The sequence below is a fragment of the Bubalus kerabau genome, chromosome 8 (genome assembly GCF_029407905.1).
Source record: "Bubalus kerabau isolate K-KA32 ecotype Philippines breed swamp buffalo chromosome 8, PCC_UOA_SB_1v2, whole genome shotgun sequence".
Taxonomy (NCBI): Eukaryota; Metazoa; Chordata; class Mammalia; order Artiodactyla; family Bovidae; genus Bubalus; species Bubalus kerabau.
The window spans coordinates 97,242,941-97,254,892 of record NC_073631.1 but is presented as its reverse complement, the minus strand read 5'-3'; the positions used below and the strand labels follow the sequence as shown (position 1 = coordinate 97,254,892).

Here is an 11,952-nt window from a genome sequence, read left to right as displayed (position 1 = left end):
TAAGCTGTGGTCCCAAACAGCTTATATCTAAAGTATCATCTGCTTCCTGCATCCCACTGCCCCCACCCCACCCCAGCCCTCCTCTATGCCCTGTTCCAGGTCCACAGTTCCAACATGGCATCTTTGGGAAGGGCTTATGGCCTTCACAAGAGGGCTCCCAGGGAAGAAATGTGGAAGTCTTAAAAAGCAGGAAGTCAACAACACTGGTTGAAAAGACAAGAAAAGGGGTGAATTCTTTCCTCAAATCCAAGTCCAGGATTTCCCAGGCCTCTTCTGGAGGCCATCCTGCTGTCACTGGGAGAACTTACAGCTAAATCTGTGAAGGAAAGCTAGAACAATCTTCCCAGCGGTGACCGTCGAGGCAGGAGCGAGAAGGAGTGTTCCTTTTTTGAGGAACCACTGACAGGAAGCCTGAATTTGGAGACTGGGAGGCCGCCCCTAAACTCCCATGCCTCCCCCCACCCCAAACCCCGGCAATGGCTGACTAGCCCCTGCCCCACCTTGTCCCTGGAAAGAAGAGGCTAAGGGAGCAGGAAGAAGGCAGGATTGAAACTCGGGCTGATGCTCAGGCTCTGCTCTTGGAAGCGCTACCGTAAGGGGCTGGGCTCTTCTCTCCCAAAAGGGATGTAGATGATGCGGCAGTTTGGGGGACATCTCCCCACTGAAGGACACGCTGCAGCCTTGCGCTGCTTGGCCAGCTCGCCCTCTCACCTCGCTGCCCCTCAGACTCCTTTCTGCAGCCCTGGAAGCTTTGTCCCCTTTGACTGGTAGGACACCACAAGCCGGCCCTGGAGGTCGTCAGCGTCTTGTCCACTCGTGCCCTTTCTGAAGGAACTGACCGTCAGTCATCCTCCCAGGGAGCAGCTTGAGCTACAGACGTTGGGGTGGCCTGACTGTGGTGGGAAGAAGTGGTGATGAGGAAGAGCTCGTTCCTGAAGCACGAGAAGCAAATCCCAGAGAGGGAGCCTCATGAGGTCAGCAAGGGCTTGAGGTGGGAATGGGGCGGCAACTGGGTGGATGGTGCGGCTCCTGAGGCTGGGACTGGAGCTCCTCCCAGGCTGTAAAGTATGACAACCACCCAGGAAGAATCAAATCAGATACCTGCTGACACTGGCACTTTACAGGTCACTCTTTTTTTCTTCTTGCGCTAGGGTCTCATAACCTTTGGAGGGCAGTTTTTCTCATTTCAGAGAGGAGGAAAGCAAGGTCCAGAAGATCACATTCTCAATCTTTAAAGACTAAATCTTTGAGTTAAGTCACGTTTGGTTTAAAGCTCATGTAACTAACCCCCGGGGACTGGCCAGCTGGGTCCAGGTGCACCCAGGGCGTCAGAGCCCACTCAGCCGCTGGCTTGTCCTTTTCAGGGCAGGCTCTCCACAGGCGGAAATCACATGACCCAAGGCTCAGCACCACCCATGCCAGTAAAAAGACACTGAGTCTTCTTTTTTAATGCTTTAAGAGAAAGTATAGAGAATACTCTTATACTTACTACTCAGATTTGTCTTATATCTACAACTCAGCCCTGAGTTGGTGTTGAAAAAAAAATTAAAAAAAAAAAATAATAGATAAACTGTAGTATATCCAGATAGAGGAGTATTATTCAGCACTTAAATGAGCCATCAAACTATGAAAAGACATGGAGGAAACCAAGTGAACCAATCTGAAAAGGCTACATACTGCATTACCCCAACTATGACATTCTGGAAAAAGCAAAACCATGTAGACAGTGAAAATATCAGTGGTTGCCGGGGATGAGGGGAGGGGAGGTGAATTGGTAATGCACAAAAGATTTTTAGGGCAGTGACATTATTTTGTATGATACTGTGATGATAGATACATGTAACATGTATCTGTCTCTTTTTTTAATATGAAACACTTCACAAATTTGCATGTCATCCTTGAGCAGGGGCCATGCTAATATTCTCAGCATCATTCCAGTTTTAGTATATGTGCTGCTGAAGCAAGCACTGTAATATGTATCTTTAATTTTAAAAAAGTATTCTTTAATAAAATACATATATGTACAAGAGTGAACCCTAAGGAAAACTGAATTATGCCTGCTTGTGATGTGTCATTCTTTGCAACAAACGTACCCCTCTGGTGGGGGACGTTAGTAGTGGAAGAAGCTGTGGCTGTGTAGAGGCAGGGAGTATATGGAAAATCTCTGTACCTTTCTCTGTTTTGCTGTAAACCTTAAACTGCTCCAAAAAAAGATAATCTTGTAAAAAACAAAAAGTACAGAAACATTAAGGACAATAACACCTAAGTCTTGATGACACAAAGCCTCTACAGTGCCCCCATGGAAGTAGTTCTGTAGGTCAGTCATAACAACATACCGCAAACCTGGTGACTTCAACAGAAATTGTTACATAGCTCTGGAGGCCACCCGTTCTGGATCAAGATTTGACAGGGTTCATACCTCTCTCCTAGCTCTGGTGGTTGGCTGGTAATCTTTGGTGTTTCTTAGCTTGCAGATATGGCACCCCACTCCAGTACTTTTGCCTAGAAAATCCCGTGGATGGAGGAGCCTTGTAGGCTGCAGTCCACGGGGTCGCTAGAGTTGGACACGACTGAGCGACTTCACTTTCACTTTTCACTTTCATGCATTGGAGAAGGAAATGGCAACCCACTCCAGTGTTCTTGCCTGGAGAATCCCAGGGACGGGGGAGCCTGGTGGGCTGTCGTCTATGGGGTTGCACAGAGTTGGACACGACTGAAGTGACTTAGCAGCAGCAGCAGCAGCTTGCAGATGCATCACCTGTTTCTGCCTTCACATTCACATGCTGTTCTCCGTGTGTCCGTGTGTGTGTTCAAATTTCCCCTTTTTCTAAACACACCAGTCATGCTGGATTAGGTAGGACCCATCCTAATGATTTCATTTTAATTTACCTCTGTAAAGACCCTATCACTGAATATGGTCACTTTCTGAGGTACTACAAGTTAGGACTGCAACATATCTTTTTTTGGGGGACACAGTGCAACCCATAATGCCTGCTGAGGACACAGCCTTGCTCCAACATGTGGCAGCTGGTTGAGTGCTACGTTGCTATGGCGCCATTCAGACAGTGTTTATAACTAGCCCCGGCCAAGCGGATTTTATTCCATCTCAGAGTCTCACAGGTAATCTCACAAGCAGACTGCCACTCACACCTGCTCTCCCATTAGAGCAGCCTGTCAGCCTGCAGCGTGGTGAGACACATTTTCCAGGTGTCACTGGACAGTTCTACACGTGGCAGGTCAGCCTGCATTCAACAAGCACAGACAAGTCTCCACCAGAGGGTCTCAGGGAACCTGGGCACTCTCAGAGCTTTTCTCTTTCCCATCTGTCTCTGTTGCACAGAAGCCATGCCAGACATTCCACCAGTGAGAATTTTCTCAAGATCTATTGCCCAAAACACACTTACTGTCTGACACAGTCGTTTTTATATCTTTTAGAGTCCCTTTTCGCACTGCTGACTCCAAGAAAGCTAATTAATTATTTTAGACACCACTATTAAATTGACACAGTGATTAATCTGATCATCCTTTTTATGAAATTACCTCTGAAATGCTAACTTCTCGTCTTCTGAAACTCACTGTGTAAATTACTCTGAAGATTACATTGTACCAGCTTTTGGCTCTGTAAATCTTAATAGCAGTTTTTTGTTTTTTGCCGAAAGCAATAAAAGCTGTCCCGAATTTATCAGGTTAATTAGGAAAGAGGTGGGAAGCAGGAAATTGAAGGTGACTCACACCGCAAGTGGGAGTTAGACTGATGGATTGTTAGAACCTTCTGTTGCTGGTTACCATCAGGGGACTTGGCATCAGTGAGTCAGTGAGCAGTACACAGGCAGCCTCATGAACCAGAGGGACGTGTGGAACCCGCAGTTGCAGGTGTCAGGGCTCCAGCTGGAGAGAACTAGTGTTCTAAGAGTGATCCCTCCCCCTACTCTCCTCATCCCCTCCACTGCCTTTCTTGCATTTTCTCAGTGCACCTCCTGAGTCTCTTGGTGTCCCATTTGGACTCAAAGCCCACAGAGAGCTGCCTCATGGCTGCCCACCCTGAGCAGTCCCCAAAACTCCTAGGCCTGGGGAGGGAGCAGGGAGCACACCTTAGCTACTGCCCTCCACCATGCTTTACTCCACCCAGTGGGCAGGCTCCTGGACTCCAGGCTCCATCAACGCTGCCCCACAGAAGGAATTTTAAAGCCTGCAGAGGCTCTCAGGCCTGGTAGAAACAGCAGTGTCAATCTTCCATTTTTTTTTTTTAAGCTAGTTTTCCTTCTTTTTTGTAGTAAATCCTGAGCATCCCATGTGTGCTAACCCTAACCCTAACCAGGAGAGTGTTAGAGGTCACACTGCCAGTCCCTTCTCAGGCTGCATGCAAAACACCTTTTACTTGTTTTGAGAACAGCTGAAAGACAGAACACACTGAACCTGTATCGGGCTTCGCACTTCTTTGCCAGTGGCAAAGAATCCACCTGCCAATGCAGGAGACACAAGAGACACAGGTTCGATCCCTGGGTTGAGAAGAATCCCCTGGAGAAGGGAATGGCAACCCACTCCAGTATTCTTGCCTGGAGAATCCCATGGACAGAGGAGCTTGGAGGGCTACAGTCCATGGGGTCTCAAAGAGTTGGACACAACTAAGCACACTGAACCTGTGGCGTCATTTATCCATCCATCAGCCCATCCATCCATCCATCAGTGTATATTGAGCAACCTACTGCATGTAAGGTGCTCTCTAGGCTCTTGGGGAAAACAGAACGAGAACATGGCAGAGATGATTCCTGCCTGTATCTGTATCCAGAGATGATACTGTTAATAGAGAAGTTGGACAATAAATAAGATAAATACTAAGTAAGGTGGTGTTCCATGCTTTTGGATGAGGATAGGGACTACTAGTGTGGGTGGCAGTCTACAGTTTTAAATAGAAGAGTCAGGGAAGGCTGAGTTGCCTCACTAACCTCACCCTAGCCCTGGCTCTGCCTCATGGAGAAGATGACATTTGAATAAAGACCCGAAGGAGGTGCGAGTCTGAGCCATGCAGAAACTGGAAGGAAGAGCCTTCCAAGCAGAGGGAACCTTCCAGTGCCAAGGCCCTGACACAGGAGCATGCCTGACTGGTCGAGGAACAGCGAGGAGGTGCTGTGGCTGAAGAGGGTGGCAGGAGTTGAGTCAGAGAAGTCTGGAATCCACGGGCCATGGAGAGAGCTGAGTAAACTTGCCACTTGGGTGTTTAAAGGAAGAAAGCATCTCTCCGTCTTGTTCCCGTGCTCCCCTGGGGTTCTGGCCTGCCCTGAAGGTGTCTGTCCGCAGGCAGACCACAGCCCAGGCTAAGAGAAGGGTTTGGGCTGGAGAGCATGCGGAGGGGGCGGGCTCTGAAGCTCCGCTGCCAGGATTCTCCACGGGCCTGAGGAAACTGAGGTTAGAGGGCCTCTCCCTGCGGCTCCCCCTGTAATGTCACTAGGGCAGGCTTCGCCTCTGAGCAGGTTCCTTCTGCTTCACTGGGGCAGGAAGTTTACCACCTACAAGCTACCTCTGTCGGGGATTTTTCTCCCATCCTTGCGCACACAGGTGCGAGATAAAGTCCCAGGAGCTGCTGGGCCGACTCCTCCGGTGGAAGGCGAAGCGGTTAAGGATGCCCTCACGTTCCACTCCTGAGGGCGGAACAGTGAGGTCAGCAGCTGGAGCGAGGCGCGGTGAAAGGCAGTCCCTGTCCTTTGGAGGCCTGAGGGCTGAGGGGGGCACTCCTCTGTGACCCCCACACCCGAAGTCCTGTGTGGAAGTCAGCCTGTTATTTCATTACCCTCACCCCTTCAACAAAAGGATGACTTTTCCAGTCATGACGCCACATCGAGGTGTCAAAGCCTTCCCGGGGTCTGAAGGAGGGACAGGAAGAGCCCAGGAAAGCTTCTGAGGGGAGCATGGCAGGGAACGCAGTGTGCCCCCTAGCTCTCCCGCGCAGGCTGCTCGTTTCAGACAAACCCTGTCTTTGGGCCTGCGGCTCGGGAGCGCATCTGTGACTGCCCCTCTGCTGAGCTGCCCCACGGAAGGATTCTTCTGGAAAGAGATAGCGAAGTGTGAGTCCGGGGAGGCTGGGAGAGCTCTGGCAGCTGTTTTCTGCTCCCCTGGGTTTGAGGATGCGTGACAGCGCCATAGCTGTGTGTGTCCCCTGCCCTCTGGCTTATCTGCCTCTTCCCCCACGAGAGGGCCCAACTCCTGCCTCTTCTCCTCCCCTCCTCCAGGCCCACACCATGTTCCAGAACAATCCCCCCCACCCCAACCGGGTGTGTGGTGGAGCCGGCCTTCCTCCCCGTGGCTTTCCTAGTGAGCCTTTCCTTCCCCCAGAAGTCACGCTCACATACCCGAGAGCGCCATTATCGACGGCCCTCAGGGTTGCCATGGAAACAGAGCATTCCTCCCGCCTCCCCTCCTCTCTGTTTACCTTGGTAAGGGACTGCGGCAAAAACCAGCCTGCGGCGGAAGGGGAGGGAGGGCGGAGGGACGGGGAGAGGGAGGAGAGAAAGCCAGCCTGCTCTAAACCAGATCATTCCGGTTCAGAGTGGTCCCCACCCCCTCTCCCCCGCCCCTTTCCAATCCCGGGAGCCGCTCGGCCAGGCCTGGTGGTCTGCAGTGGGAAACTCTGGGCCCTCCGGTAGCGTTAGTGGAGACGGTCCGAGGCTCTTCTCCCCGGCCTCTGGTCAGAGCTAGACAGGTGTTCACTACACAGGGGCACCCTGCTGAGGGTGGGAAGGGAGGAGAGTTGAAATCCAGCCCTGACCGGTGTGCCCTGGCCGGCGGAAGCGTCCTCACCCTGCCTGGACCACTGCCATGACCTCCCAACAGAGTCCTGCTTCCTCTCGCGCCCTCCCTGGGGCAGCCAGAAGCATCCTTCTGAGTTCTCCCTGCCTGAAAAGCGTCTCATTTGCTCCTAAATAAAAGTCAAACTGTTTGCCCAGCTCTTCTTGATCTGCCTCACCTGCCTCTCCTTTCTCGCATTCCGCACCTCTGCTTCCGGGTTCCCCTTGCTCCTTCCTTCTAGAAGACTCCAGGAGCTGGGTTTTGTCCGTGTCAGGTTCGTTATAACAACATTTGAAACGCTCTGGTCCGTTATAACATTCGCCCTCACTGGCGCTTTCTAGCTTCCTGCACATTCAGTGGGTTCCTAGGTTTTTATCTAGCTTTTCTATGTAAAACGTAAAATAGTTCATATTTACATCAGCCCCATTCCACCCACCCCAGATGGGAGCTCCCTGAAGGCAGGGCCATATTCCCTGCTGCATGGCGCACCAGGAGGCGATTGCCTCCTCTAGGGGAGCTCCGTTGGCTTCATTTCTGCTGAGGGGGGAGAGCGGGGAATTGGCAGGGGAGCCACCCAGACAGCTCTTCAGGATGCCTGAGTTGAGCACCAGGCCACCTTTATTTTATTTTTTTTGGCCTCAGCATTGGGTTGCAGCATCTTAATTCCCCAACTTGGGACTGAATCCGTACCCCCTGCATTGGAAGTTCGGAGTCTTAACCATTGGACCACCAGGGAAGTCCCCACCAGGCCATCTTGCTGCTGACAAACACTGCCCAGTGTGTGCAGCAGGCATCCCCAACCCTGCCCAATGGGGAAAAGCCAGGATGGCAGGGCGGCTGGAATCTCAGTCCTGGAGTGGAGGGGGCATGCGGGGTATCCTGCATCCTGAGGTGTAACTCCAATGCCAGGGCTTCACCGCCCCAAACGGCCCATCCCCAGGAGGTGGGGGTGGGGGGAAAGGGTTCTCCAGATGGCCTTCCACTAGGATTTTCTTGGTCATGACCTGCTGTCTGCAGCCAGGCCCTGCCTGGTGGATGACAGTTCTTACAGAAAACCTCTCGGAACTGTAGGCAGGGCGCCCTTTTTCTGGGCTTTGCAGGTCTGGATAACTCTCGTGGCAAATCACGTTAAGTTGGCTTGTCTTGGTTTCACAGTCTGTGAAAGGAGGGTAAGACTTCTCCATCCTTTCAATCATCCAGTCATTTACAAGCAGACTTGGCCAGAAGGGACCCAGAGTTACAGTATCTTGAAGAACTAAATTGAAAGAGCTGCACAGGGTTCTGCATTATAAAGGAAAAAAAAAAAAACCACCAAAATCCAAGAATACACACTTAAGGAAACAGCAGCTCCCTCTGCAGCCCATCTTATCTCCCAAACTCTCTTACAGTTATTAGCTCTTTCATCTATTTTTTTCCTCCATTTCTTCTTTTTTAAAATTTATTTATTTAGGCTGTGCTGGGTCTTGGTTGCTGCGCAGGATTTTCTCTAGGTGTGGGGCATAGGGCTTCTCACTATAGTGGCTTTCTTCTGTGGAGCATGAACTCTCGAGTTCAAGGGCTTCAGCAGTTGTGGCTCCCCAGCTCTAGAGCACAGACTTAGGAGTTGTGGTACATGGACTTAGTGGCTTTGCAGCATGTAGGATCTTCCCATGGGCTCGAACCTGTGTCTCCTGCATTGGCAGGCATATTCTTTACCACTGAGCCAACAGGAAAGCCCCGTTTCTTCTTTACATTTCTAATTAATATGCTTCCCTGGTTATTTTAGGTATTCTATGTATTTCCTTCCAGACATGGAAAATGAGGATTTATCTCTCTTCCAACACTCACTCTCTCTACTACCCTCAGCTTCCTCTATTTAGTTTCTTTACTGGGTTATCTTTATAATTTTAATAAGTAAAGGTACTTCACCTTTATTTCTTATTCCATCATCTCTAGAGAACAACCTAATAATGCTTATTATGTGCCGAACATCATTCTGAGCACTTTACACATATGTTTAAGCCACACGATAATATCAAGAGATGGGTTATAGTTATTAGCCCCATCTTAGGGAAAAGAAGACTAGGACTATTTTACTGTTATCACTAGTGGTTTACCAAGAGGGACAGGAGATAAACGTGGGTGGCCAATCTGCCATCTGTGCACTCAGTTCTAACAGGGAAAGTTTTTGGAAGCATTCATTTTGGTCTTTGCTCTAGTTCCTTGTTGGGCCAATAAGTGTGACGGTGACAAGTAAGGTACAGAGGTCTCCTGGTCATCTCAGCCAGCACCAGGCAGTTAGCTTAGCTGTGGGACAGGGATTCCCAAATGTCACTGATCAGCTAAAATGCAATCAACTAAGGAGTTTGTTAAAGTAACTCACCTACAAAAACAATCTTTGGGATTTGGACCTAGGAATCTCTGTTTTTAACAGTCATGTCTCATGCTTAGAAACCAGTGGTTTTTCCCTTGAATCATACAGATAGTCGTGACTCTGTACGTAAAGATGCACATTTTTCCTCTGAATTCCCTGTAGCTTTTCCAACCCTTCGAAAGTCTTGGTACATCCATATAAACTTGTCTAGCAGTGGTCTGGGGAATATATGGGGCGAGACAGTAAAAGGGAATATGACTTGTGCTGCAGTCACTCCCTTGCTGATGTCCTGGAGGGAGCCGAGTTGTGTTGACGGGACTACGTATGTCCAGGAGTTCCAGAACGGGAGCAGAGAGAAGGCACACACAGTGCCTGTGGGCATGAAAGGTGGAAGACACACAGATATTACAGAGAAAAGCTGTCCCTGTGGGTGGTAAAGGATGTGGTGGCGGCAGGTGGGACTGATGCTTAGGTCATACAGGTGAGCTCACATTACCATCAGACAATCACATTACCATGAGACAATCAAGGTGGCCTTAAACCAAATAGATCTGGATAAGATTTATTGATCAGATTGTTTTAGAAAACCAACAGCAAAACACTGACAAGATACATAAATACAGATTGGACATTTTAGGGTAAATTCACTATATTTCCTACGCTTGTAGGAAACCAGGTAAGGTGGAAAAGCTGTCCTGATCATATGGCATGCACACCAGACTGCAAAAGGACTTCCACACTATTTAACAGGACTGTGGCAAGTAGCTTTAAGGTAAGGCAAGCATCGTGTGTGGCCTAAGCATACCCTGTACCAAGAGCCAAGCCCAGGTTCATTCTCAGAGACTGTTGAGTGGGGGTTCCCTTTTGTGCCCACGTCCTTCCACTGAAAGCCTCACTGGCAGGTGCCATTAGAGGGAGATGCCTGGCACTGTCCCTGCTCAGACTCTGGGTACAAGGAAGTGGCTTTAGAGAAAGTCAGTGTGTTTCTGATGCCTCCTTTGTATTCTAAATGTGCAACTAGTAAAACAGCAATTACTACAGCTTGGTGAAACTGCCTCCGACTCACCCTGTACAGTGACTAAGCAGGTCCTTTTCAAATCTTATAAAAAGTGAAGAAGAAAAAAGATAAAAAAATTAAAATTATACTAAAAAGATGGTACCACTTTTTGAAGCACAATTCAAAACTTTTTTTCTTAACACCAGATGAGGGAAGAAGTCACTTTCCACCGAATCTAATGACCTTAGAAGGGAAACACCACTGCTGGGCATGAGCTGGTGGCGACGCACAGAGGTCATGGAACCTACCTCAGGCCTTGCCAAGGTCCTGGAGCCCCAAGGCATTTGGGGAACTTAAGCAATTGAAGCCAATGGTGACTGGTTTTGGAAGCTTATGATCTCAGGACCATAAACCCTCATCCATCCTGGAGCTCAATGCTAGAACAATGAAGAAGAAGGAAAATGGCTTATTGTGCTACATCAGAGTGCTGGCAGGTAGACAATTCAATAACCTATACCGCCTTCTAAGCATCTGTAAGACACATAAAAACAAACTGGTTTTAGAGAATTAAGACCAACATAGTCTTAAAGATAATTTAACCTTTTCTACAAACCAAGCTGTATGGCTGGAAAAGGTATCTCCTAAGGAAAATGAAGGTTCCTTCATGAACAGTGGAAAAGCAAGTGTTTGCAAAGAGAGCCAAAGAAATGTATTCAAATGATGGGATTTCTTGTGCATCATACATAGCTTTTTCTTCTAATATGTGCTAAGAGTTCTTTGGTGGTTATAGGAGAGACAGCCTAGAACTCAGGGCAGGAGACTATGCCAAAGCAGAAGAGCAAAGAGTGATACTAAACTCAGCATTAACAGCTGTCATCTTGTTGACCAATTACAGCTAATCGAGCTGTTTTCATGTTCGCTGGTTTCTAGCCCCTCCGGGATTCCTGCTTTTCTATTTCTAACTACGCATTAGCCCCACTCCACTGAAAATGAGGTACTTGTGGGAAAGGGGTAGGGAGAAGGAAGAACTATAAATGAATCAATTGTTTGATAGGAAAGTTGAAACACTGATTATCTATGGATTGCAATTATCTGTGCTTTAATCTGGTTACTCTGGGTAACCAAAGATCACTGTTAATATACCTTTTGCTTAGAAATGTTAATGTTTATTATTATATTTTAAAATTAGCTATATATTGGACATGAATAGTTTAGAGCAAATTTTTATATCATGTTCCAGGGCCCTGAAAAAAAGAAGATTCTGCCAGTAGAAAGGGTTTCAGTTTGGCCCCTGAAAAACAGTTAAAATTTCAATCTATTCTATATTGGTTTATAGATTTTCCAGAATATGGAAAATACTTTATTAAATGAAGAAAGTCATCATTTTCTTCAGGTAATAAAGTATTACATTCACAGATAAATTAGTATATACATGGGAGAACTGATAGTATTAAATATTAGGTTTTAATTCTCCATTTTAAAAACTTCTTACAGGTAGACTTCCTTGCTCCTGGGCAAAGAAATTTAAGAAGATATGCAAACATAAGATTGAGTACAAAGATGACTGGGGAAAAGTCTCAGTGCTAATAAGCCCAAGAAACAATAAATCTCTAATAGTTGGAGTAAGGAGACACTGGACTTGAAATCCAGGTTTGCCAAGAGTTGGCCTAAGTCAGCCAATCACATCTCAAATTTCTGGTATAATTTTAACTCTAATGTAGTGAGCTGGCTTCCCCAAGACAGATACAAAAAAGTAGTCTACCTGCTTTACAGTCACACCCTATATATAATCTGTATATATCCATATGTGTTTCTATAT

General features: G+C 47.9%; 1 long non-coding RNA gene and 1 other non-coding gene across 2 annotated transcripts; both read right to left on the bottom strand.

The window, feature by feature from the left end:
- Positions 1-1,861: 1,861 nt before the first annotated feature.
- Positions 1,862-1,968, bottom strand: LOC129659774 (U6 spliceosomal RNA). Its single transcript, XR_008718243.1, has one exon. It is a non-coding gene; the product is annotated as a U6 spliceosomal RNA (small nuclear RNA).
- A 1,606-nt stretch (positions 1,969-3,574) lies between these two features.
- LOC129659496 (uncharacterized) lies at positions 3,575-7,943 on the bottom strand. Its single transcript, XR_008718093.1, has 2 exons — positions 6,428-7,943; positions 3,575-6,042 (listed from the first exon to the last, which is right to left on the bottom strand). It is a non-coding gene; the product is annotated as an uncharacterized LOC129659496 (long non-coding RNA).
- Positions 7,944-11,952: the final 4,009 nt, after the last annotated feature.